Raw genomic sequence first — 10,942 nt, 5'->3', positions numbered from 1 at the left:
GTCCCTTGTGCAGCAACTAAGACCCAGCACAGCCAATAAATAAATACTAAAATACAACTCAAGAAATTCAAAGGAGATGCACAGATACTTATGACCTCTATTCATCCTAAAATCTTTCTAGGACAGAGATCAATGGATTTTTCATACAAACTAAATAGCTCTGCATCAAAACAGGCAATAAGTGCACAGTATTTTAGATCCCTATTTAATGACTAATAGACTATATAATAGACTATATTTTACGTATGGCACTGTCCTGAAATTGTCATAAAATGCCTGGACAAGGATCAACCTCATAGGTCTAACTACATTATTTCCTTCAAGAAACAAGTTTACTTGTTGTGTGTTTTCCAGGTCTCCTATAAATTTATCACACTTTGATAATAAAAAAAAAAAATTAAAAACAGAATGAAACAAGTTTATATTTACTTCAGGAAAAAAAAGCAGAGGACACCTAGTAAGGGGGCAGGGAGAAAAGATTATGTATGAAAGGAGAAAAATTATTTCCCAGGTCTAACTGGAAGGAATTACATAAGGCAGTACATACTTAAATCTAATTGAGATAACTAGATGATGAATCTATTCCTTCTGTATTACTCCTAACCCCAAAAGACATCCTACAAAACAAAGATGTCCCTTATTCTAAAGTCTTCTCTCACAGAAATCTTAAATATATAATTGGAAAATACTCAAGAAGAAATGGAATAATTAACACTTCCCCAGTAATTCTTGTTTGCACCACTCTGAGGAGAATCAGACACTGCTTCGTGTTGAGACGAGAAAAAGGAAAGGAAAGGTGTGAAAAATTCCAAGTAGGCCGACGAATTACACTGCATCACGACTTCCCCTGTGGTCAATGCAGGGAACCTGGTTCAATCTCTGGTCAGGGAACTAGATCCCACATCCCCTACCACAACTAAGACGCAGCGCAGCCAAGTAAGTAAAATAAAAATAAACATTTTTTAAAATTGCATCTGGCACAGATTAGGAAAAGCATCAACGTTGCCAAAAGAACTGTCAAGGATGCAAGTCAAGAGAAGGAAAGGAGGTTTTCCAACAGGCCACAGCCTAACCCAAGGGGTAAAAATCGCCACCGCCCCCACGGCTCCCTCACTCCCCAACCACACCATCCTCAAGTCGCCTCCAATCCAAATACACATCCTCCATGGTTGGTGGTTTTAGTCGCCAAGTCGTGTCCGACTCTGCATTGCAGGCAGATTCTTTACCGACTGAGCTACAAGGGAAGCCACATCCTCCATAACCCACACCAGCTCCCCATCCAGGGGGAAACAACCCAAGTAGCGCCCAGGACCTCCACTTCCCTCCTTCCACAAGATTCGCACTTCTGGGGGCCAAGACTCTGGGGAAAGCAGAGCCCAGACCGCACCCTCCCTGAAGGACGAAGAGGCCGGATCCGGAGCGGGGCTTCCCGGGTGGGCCTCATGGAGCTGACCAGCCGGGATAAGAGCCAGGAGCTGGCTGGGGTTCGAGCAGGGAGCGGGGGTGAGTGAGTCCAGTGCCCCGAAGGGACGCTCAGGCGGCGGGGGCTGGGCGGGGAGAGGGCCGGGTGGCGGGAAAGGAGCCGGCGGAGCCAGGGACGCGAGGTCGAAACCCGCCGGCGGTCGCGGCGATGAGAAACCGGCGGCCGAAAGGGGTGGGTGAACGCGGGCGGCGGCTGGGGGAGGAGCGGGTGCTCACTGCTCTGCGCCCCCGCGAACGCCGGCTGGAATCTCCTCAGCGGCGTCCGGAAGTCTCCACCCGCGGGCGGGAGGGAGCCGGCGGGGCTGCCGCCGCCGCTCCCGCGCGCCGACGGAGAGGCTCGCGGAAGGGCGGGCGCCGAGCTCCCGCGGCCCCTGCAGGCCCGGCGGCGGGCGAGGCTGAGGGCAGGGCTCCTCTCTACCCAAGCTGGCAGCCCTCGGCGTCGTCCGGCACCGAGCGGGGCCTGCGGTTAGGAAAGGAAGAAGGGAGCGGCTGGAAGCAGCCAAGAGCGTGCTCGGGGTCCGGAGGCTGGAATCGCTGCCGCCTCAGCGTCTGGTCGCGAGACCGCGGTGTGGGCGGCGGGGCCTGAGCGCGGCCGCGTCTGGCGTCTCTTCCCGAGCGAAGCCTCGGCTGCGGCCGCCAAGTGCGCCCCGCGCAGCTAACGTCTGGTTATTATTTCTGTTCCTACAAAGTCTTTTATCCAAATTTATTTATCTACCTTTTTTTTTAAGTTCTTTTGTTTGCTTTTTTAAGTGGAATTATTATATGTAATGCTTTAATGCGTCTGGAAAATATTTTAAACTACAGTGTAGATCCAAAACGATCCTCCTCTGATTTCCGGCCAGTTTCTCCAACATCATTTACTGCATCATCAATCCCCTCTTCTTTTTGGTTTGTGAGCTTTCTTTCTCAATAAATTTGTATGTTATTTTGTATGGCTTCAGAGCTTATTTTTTTCCTTGATTGATTTGCCCATTAATTCTTCTGGATGCAGCCTGATTTACTTCTTTGTAATACACTTACTATCTAGCAGAGAAAACATGCCCTCCTCATCTTAATTATTTTTCTTTTCCAAAAATTTGTAAACTCACTTGCTAATTTTCCAGTGATATAGAGCTAGGGGAATTTTTGTCAGTTTTAAAATTCTGTGTCAATTTCTTTTGAATTTTAACTGGATATATGATGGATTATGAATTAACAGAGTTGACATTTTTTTCATGGATGTTTCTAAATTTTCTCATGTCTTTTATATCATTCATGGATCTCATGCATTTCTTCTTTAGGGTAACTAGAATATTTAAAAATTGCTGTCGTGGCTAGGATATTTTCTGCTATCATATCTTCTAATTGGTTATATAGAAATATAGTAAATAGAAAAGTAACAGTAAATAGAAAAACGACTTTTTTGTGTGTACATTTATTTGGCACACAGACTCTTTTGTGTTATTCTGAGTTTTTAGTAGGTTCCAATTTTCTGGCTGTATAATATTTTTACAAGTGATAACAATATTGCCTTCCTATATCTATATCTGTATCATCCATATCTATAAAGGATTTCAATATAAAATGAATGAAAATATGAAATGGAGAATCTCACATATGTGCCCTCAGAATAACAACTTCAGAACAGAGAGACTGGGACTTCCCTGGTGGGCCAGTGGTTAAGAATCCACCTTGCATTGCAGAGGACTCAGGTTTGATCCTGGTTTGGGGAGCTAAGTTCTCACATGCTGTGGAGCAATTAAGCCCACATGGCAACTGCTGAGGCCACACTACAACTAGAGGGTCAATGTGCCCCAAGGAAAGATCCTGTCTGAACTTAAAATGTTGTTTTAAAAAAGAAAAGAGAAAGTGATTTCCATTAAAGGTCTGATTTACAGGAGACTGAGACATCTTACCAATGAACATTTGTCAAGAATCTCTCCCCGTTCTCAAGCCAATAAGCTTACTGTTTGGTCTCTGGTTGGACTTCCCTATCTTTGCACTCCTTGCCCATAAATAGACTCCTTCCCAAACCATCAATTAATTCAGGCTACAGCATGCATTTCCCAAATTGCAATTCCTCTGCTACTCTCAAATCTAAAATTTCTGGTAATTTGAGATTGCCTCAGTTTACCTCCTTATTTAGGTTGACATTGAATGGTGTCAGAAGTGGGATCCAAGGAAGAGCACCTCGGGAGGGATAGTGACTCTCATCAGTGAGCAAGGTACCTGTGCTGAGCCCTTGTGATCAGTGCTTCTTAGAGTCGCCTCTTCCGGCTTGATGAGTCTGCTCTTGGATTTCAAGCTCCCTCCCTTAGGTCACACTCTCCAAATCTATTTAGGATTTGGATAAGGACAGATTGTCCTTCCAGTGAGTGATCTTTTAGTTTTTGAATTAGAATACACTTGGATTTTCCTGAGAGCAAACCAAAAAGTAAAATTGGCAGACACAGATTGAACCCCTAAATGCTGCCAGAGTGCTCGCCACTTGTGTATGAGAGACAACCATCCTCAAGGCACAAGGTTCCTGTGTAAGAATAAAGTGGTCACAAGTGAGTAGATTTCCCGATAGGTCACTTACCACTCACAAGAAAATTCCATGTAACAAGGGACACCAGGGCACAGGTTGGACAAAGAGGGCAAAGGCTGTCCGCCAGAAAAAAGAAGTATCCCATGAAAGTCACACTGTGAACAAAACTCAAGCCCCAGCCCTAAGCATATCCCTTTGGCTATCTAGGACTTTGTGTGCTTGCTCTTGGAGAAAAACTCCAAAAATGGGATCCTAGTCATCTAAAGGCTTTAAGGTTGGCTCCTCTTTAGGAACCCCAGCCAGTTTTATGTTTAAAAATTACAGTGTCTCCACATGTGAATGGACTAATCTTACTGATGACAACCTAGAATTATTCTGTCCATTATGAAGACTGTTCCAATTAGACAAGATCATTCATTTAAGAGATGTGCTTGAAGGCAAGCGTTCCCAAACCAAATAGGATGGATACATATTATAGTTGGTATGCAGACGCCTCCAAAAACTTCAAAATTCCAAAATTTGAAAACTTCACTGAAAACTTCATTGTGAAAGGCTAATAAAAATTAAAGATATAGGCTAATAAAAATTAAAGATATAAGTACCTATAACAAAAGACTATGAAGACTGATGTAACGCCTACTGCTGCCCTCTGTCCTCCTTGACTTGGGTACTCATTCTACCAATTCTCCTCTGAATTGCCTTTCCACTCTGAAGAGACTACAGGACTGTAAACAAAAATCCACAGAATTAGTTATCCTCATATCCACCCTCAAAGAATGGCCCCCACATGTGTCTGTCCCAGATTTGACAGGATTCTGAGGGGTTTTCTGGTAAACTGCTACCAATTATTCCCTTAAATAGCCAAGGGGAAACTAAATTTAAGAGTAATGGTTAAAACTCTGAGCATCCAATTCAAGGGGCATAAGTTCGGTCTCTGGTCGGGGAACTAAGAGCCCATATGCCATGTGGCATGGCCAAGAAAACAAACAAACAAAAGTAATGGAAAACCTTGCCAAATTTTGGTAAAGACCAGAATTACACTATATTTTAAACCCCACTCACTTTGGAGCCTACACACTGGATCCTAGGAAAACTGGCAGAGACCAAGTGAAGGGTCAGAATTCGTTTAGAGTCAACATTCCTGAATCTGTCTATCCTAAGAAAGAGAAGAAAATAGAATTTCATGTTGTCCCTTCCTTTTGGAATCCAGATACATTGGTTATTGAATTTTCTCTCCTGAGCTAGCTGTTACCTTCTTGTTTGTTTCATTTTGTGTCCTGAGAACTTGGCTTGGCATTCATCAGGTTGGGGATCCCCAAATATAGCCAGACAGAAATGTCTGTTGCACCCCATTTGTGGCTAGGTATGGCTAGATAGAGATGTGGATTCCACTGCATTTGCAGCTTGAATCCTTTTGCCAGCCCTCAAGAGAACTGTCTTTCATTTATGTGGTTATCTTTGGGGATGGCTCTGGATCCTGGGAAGACAATCCCTTCTGTACTCTCTTTGGGGATGCCTGTATGTGTTTATGCCATATATGTCTTTCTCCCCCTGAGGAATCCTGCTTACTGCTGAATGTGTATCTTTTTGCATGTGTTCTTACAAAACTGGCATTGTTGTCTTTCCAATTTGTATTTTTAATTTACATAATGTTATTTGGTACATCTCATTCTCTTTTTCTGGAGAAGGCAATGGCAGCCTACTCCAGTACTCTTGCCTGGCAAATCCCATGGACGGAGGAGCCTGGAAGGCTGCAGTCCAGGCGGTCGCTAGGAGTCAGACACGACTGAGCGACTTCACTTTCACTTTTCACTTTCATGCATTGGAGAAGGAAATGGCAACCCACTCCAGTGTTCTTGCCTGGAGAATCCCAGGGACCGGGGAGCCTGGTGGGCTGCCGTCTATGGGGTCGCACAGAGTCGGACACGACTGACGTGACTTAGCAGCATTCTCTTTTTCACTTTTTTCCCCCTGGTAAACACTGCATCTCTAGGATACTTCCACATTTCTGTCGGTTGCTTCTAATGTGTAAATAATTCTCCAGGGTGTCCATCCACTACCTCTTATCTGTCCTTCTCCCAGGATCTTTCAACTCCCTGCTACCACAAATGGTGCTGCCATGGATATCCTTGTTTCAGTTCAGTTCAGTTCAGTTCAGTTCAATTCAGTCGCTCAGTCGTGTCTGACTCTTTGCGACCCCATGAACTGCAGCACGCCAGGCCTCCCTGTCCATCACCAATTCCTGGAGCTTGCTCAAATTCATGTCCATTGACTCCGTGATGCCATCCAGTCATCTCATCCCCTGTCATCCCCTTTTCCTCCTGCCCTCAATCTTTCCCAGCATCAGGGCTTTTCAAATGAGTCAGCTCTTCACATCAGGTGGCCAAAGTATTACAGTTTCAGCTTCAGCATTAGTCCTTCCAATGAACACCTAAGGACTGATCTCCTTTAGGATGGACTGGTTGGATCTCCTTGCTATCCAAGGGACTCTCAAGAGTCTTCTCCAACACCACAGTTCAAAAGCATCAATTCTTCAGCGCTTTATAGTCCAACTCTCACATCCATACGTGACCACTGGAAAAACCATAGCCTTGACTAGACGGACCTTTGTTGGCTCTGCTTTTTAATATGCAGTCTAGGTTGGTCATAACTTTCCTTTAAAGGAGTAAGCGTCTTATAATTTCATGGCTGCAATCACCATCTGCAGTGGTTTTGGAGCCCAGAAAAATAAAGTCTGACACTGTTTCCCCATCTATTTCCCATGAAGTGATGGGACCGGATGCCATGATCTTGGTTTTCTGAATGTTGAGCTTTAAGCTGACTTTTTCACTCTCCTCTTTCACTTTCATCAAGAGGCTCTTTAGTTCCTCTTCACTTTCTGCCATAAGGGTGGTGTCATCTGCATATCTGAGGTTATTGACATTTCTCCCGGCAATCTTGATTCCAGCTTGTGCTTCATCCAGCCTGGCATTTCTTATGACGTACTCTGCATATAAGTTAAATAAGCAGGGTGACAATATACAGCCTTGATGTACTCTTTTTCCTATTTGGAACCAGTCTGTTGTTCCATGTCCAGTTCTAACTGTTGCTTCCTGACCTGCATACAGGTTTCTCAAGAGGCAGATCAGGTGGTCTGGTATTCCCATCTCTTTCAGAATTTTCTACAGTTTATTGTGATCCACACAGTCAAAGGCTTTGGCATAGTCAATAAAGCAGAAATAGATGTTTTTCTGGAATTCTCTTGCTTTTTTGATGATCCAGTGGATGTTGGCAATTTGGTCTCTGGTTCCTCTGCCTTTTCTAAAACCAGCTGGAACAACTGGAAGTTCATGGTTCACATATTGCTGAAGCCTGGCTTGGAGAATTTTGAGCATTACTTTGGTAGCCTGTGAGATGAGTACAATTGTGTAGTAGTTTGAGCATTCTTTGGCATTGCCTTTCTTTGGGATTGGAATGAAAACTGACCTTTTCCAGTCCTGTGGCCACTGCTGAGTTTTCCAAATTTGCTGGCATATTGAGTGTAGCACTTTCACAGCATCATCTTTCAGGATTTGAAATAGCTCAACTGGAATTCCATCACCTCCACTAGCTTTGTTCTTAGTGATGCTTTCTAAGGCCCACTTGACTTTGCATTCCAGGGTGTCTGGCTCTAGGTGAGTGAGCCCACCATCGTGATTAACTGGGTCATGAAGATCTTTTTTGTACAGTTCTTCTGTGTATTCTTGCCACCTCTTCATAATATCTTCTGCTTCTGTCAGGTCCATACCATTTCCGTCCTTTATTGAGCCCATCTTTGCATGAAGTCTTCCCTCAGTATCTCTAATTTTCTTGCAGAAATCTCTAGTCTTTCCCATTCTGTTGTTTTCCTCTATTTATTTGCACTGATTGCTGAGGAGGCTTTCTTATCTCTCCTTGCTATTCTTTGGAACTCTGCATTCAAATGGGTATATCTTTCCTTTTCTCCTTTGCTTTTCACTTCTCTTGTTTTCACAGCTTGTGTATGTGCCCTTAAACAGCTTTGTGAGAATGGCTAGGAGTGGAATTGCTAGTCCCTGGAAAGTAGACATCAGTTTTCACTAACACGGCCTGATTGTTGTCCAGAATGGCTGTACCAGTCCATATATTCCCTATCTGCCTGCAGAGTATGGAAGTTTTCTGAATGTTGAGCTTTAAGCCAACTTTTTCACTCTCCTCTTTCACTTTCATCAAGAGGCTCTTTAGTTCCTCTTCACTTTCTGCCATTAGGGTGGTATCATATGCTTATCTGAGGTTACTGATATTCCTCCCGGCAATCTTGAGTCCAGCTTGTGCTTCCTCAAGCCCAGCATTTCTCATGATGTACTCTGCATGTAAGTTAAATAAGCAGGGTGACAATATACAGCCTTGACGTACTCCTTTCTCAATTTGGAACCAGTCTATCATTCCATGTCTGGCTCTAACTGTTGCTTTTTGACCTGCATACAGATTTCTCAGGAGGCAGATAAGGTGGTCTGGTATTCCCATCTCTTTCAGAATTTTCCACAATTTGTTGTGATCCACACGGTCAAAAGCTTTGGCATAGTCAATAAAGCAAAAGTAGATGTTTTTCTGGAACTCTCTTGCTTTTTCTGGAGAAGGCAATGGCACCCCACTCCAGTATTCTTGCCTAGAGAATCCCAGGGATGGGGAAACCTGGTGGGCTGCCATCTATGGGGTCACACAGAGTTGGACACGACTGAAGCGACTTAGCAGCAGCAGCAGCTTGCTTTTTCTATGATCCAATGGCTGTTGGAAATTTGATCTCTGGTTCCTCTGCCTTTTCTAAAACCAGCTTGAACATCTGGAAGTTCATGGTTCACATACTGTTGAAGCTTAGTTGGAGAATTTTGAGCATTACTTTGGTAGCGTGTGAGATGAGTACAATTGTGCGGTAGTTTGAACATTCTTTGGCATTGCCTTTCTTTGGGATTGGAATGAAAACTGACCTTTTCCAGTCCTGTGGCCACTGCTGAATTTTCCAAATTTGCTGGCATATTGAGTGCAGCACTTTCACAGCATCATCTTTTAGGATTTGAAATAGCTCAACTGTAATTCCATCACTTCCACTAACTTTGTTCATAGCAATGCTTCCTAAGGCCCACTTGACTTTGCATTCCAAGATGTCTGGCTCTAGGTGTGTGATCACACCATCGTGGTTATCTGGGTCATTAAGACCTTTTCTGTATAGTTCTTCTGTGTATTCTTGCCACCTCTTCTTAATATATTCTGCTTTTGTTAGGTCCATACCATTTCTGTCCTTTATTGTGCCCATCTTTGCATGAAATTTTCCTTTGGTATCTCTAATTTTCTTGCAGAAATCTCTAGTCTTTCCAATTCTATTGTTTTTCTCTATTTCTTTGCGCTGATCCCTGAGGAAAGCTTTCTTATCTCTCCTTGCTATTCTTTGGAGCTCTGTGTTCAGATGGACATATCTTTCCCTTTCTCCTTTGCCTTTTGCTTCTCTTCTTTTCTCAGCTATTTGTAAGGCCTCCTCAGACAACCATTCTGCCTTTTTGCATTTCTTTTTCTTGGGGATGGTTTTGATCACTGCCTCCTGTACAGTATTTCAAACTTCTGTCCATAGTTTTTCAGGCGCTGTATCAGATCTAATCCCTTGAATCTATTTGTCACTTCCACTGTATAATCATAAGGGATTGATTTAGGTCATACCTGAATGGTCTAGTGGTTTTCCCTACTTTTTTCAATTTGAGTCTAAATTTTGCAATTTGTGGTTCATGATCTGAGCCACAGTCAGTTCCTGGTCTTGTTTTTGATGACTGTATAGAGCTTCTCCATCTTAGGCTGCAAAGAATATAATCCATCTGATTTCGGTGTTGACCACCTGGTGATGTCCATGTGTAAAGTCGTCTCTTGTGTTGCTGGAAGAGGGTGTTTGCTATGATCAGTGTGTTCTCTTGGTAAAACTCTGTTAGCCTTTTGCCCTGCTTCATTTTGTGCTCCAAGGCCAAACTTGCCTGTTACTCCAGGTATCTCTTGACTTCCTACTTTTGCATTCCAGTCCCCTATGATGAAAAGGACATCTCTTTTGGGGGTTAGTTCTAGAAGGTCTTGTAGGTCATCATAGAACTGTTCAACTTCAGCTTCTTTGGCATTAGTGTTTGGGGCATAGACTTGGATTACTGTGATAATGAATGGTTTCCCTTGGAAATGAACAGAGATCATTCTTTCATTTTTGAGATTGCACCCAAGTACTGCATTTTAGACTCGTTTGTTGACCTTGAGGGCTACTTAATTTCTTCTAAGGGATTCTTGCCCACAGTAGTAGATATAATGGTCATCTGAATTAAATTCGCTCATTCCGGTCCATTTTAGTTCACCGATTCCTAAAATGTTGATGTTCACTCTTGCCATCTTCTGTTTGACCACTTCCAATTTACCCTGATTCAGGGACCTGACATTCCAGGTTCCTATGCAATATTGTTCTTTATAGCATTGGACTTTACTTCCATCATGTCAAATCCACAACTGGGCGTTGTTTTCACTTTGGCTCCATCTCTTCATTCTTTCTGGAGTTATTTCTATTTCTCCAGTTTTTTCTGGTGCATATTGGGCACCTACCAACCTGGGGAGTTCATCTTTCAGTGTCCTATCTTTTTGCCTTTTCATATTGTTCATGGGGTTCTCGAGGCAAGAATACTGAAGGGGTTTGCCATTCCCTTCTCCAGTGGACCGTGTTTTGTCAGAACTCTCACCATGACCCGTCTGTCTTGGGTGGCCCCACAGGGTATGGCTCATAGTTTCATTGAGTTAGACAAGGCTGTGGTCCATGTGATCAGATTGGTTAGTTTTTTGTGACTGTGGTTTTCATTCTCTCTTCCCTCTGATGGATAAGGATAGGAGGCTTGTGGAAGCTTCCTGATAGGAGAGACTAACTTTGGGGGAGATCTGGGTCTTGTTCTGATGGGCAGGCCC

General features: G+C 43.6%; 1 protein-coding gene across 1 annotated transcript in view; it reads left to right on the top strand.

The window, feature by feature from the left end:
- Positions 1-453: 453 nt before the first annotated feature.
- The window catches only part of BNIP5 (BCL2 interacting protein 5), a 45,381-nt gene continuing 34,892 nt past the window's right edge, over positions 454-10,942 (top strand). The window contains exon 1 of the mRNA XM_061398008.1: positions 454-1,503. The gene's annotated coding sequence lies outside the window, so the exon portion shown is untranslated. The remainder of the gene's footprint in view (positions 1,504-10,942) is intronic.

This window comes from Bos javanicus, chromosome 23, assembly GCF_032452875.1.
Source record: "Bos javanicus breed banteng chromosome 23, ARS-OSU_banteng_1.0, whole genome shotgun sequence".
NCBI lineage: Eukaryota > Metazoa > Chordata > Mammalia > Artiodactyla > Bovidae > Bos > Bos javanicus.
This window is presented reverse-complemented; position numbering and strand designations above follow the sequence as displayed.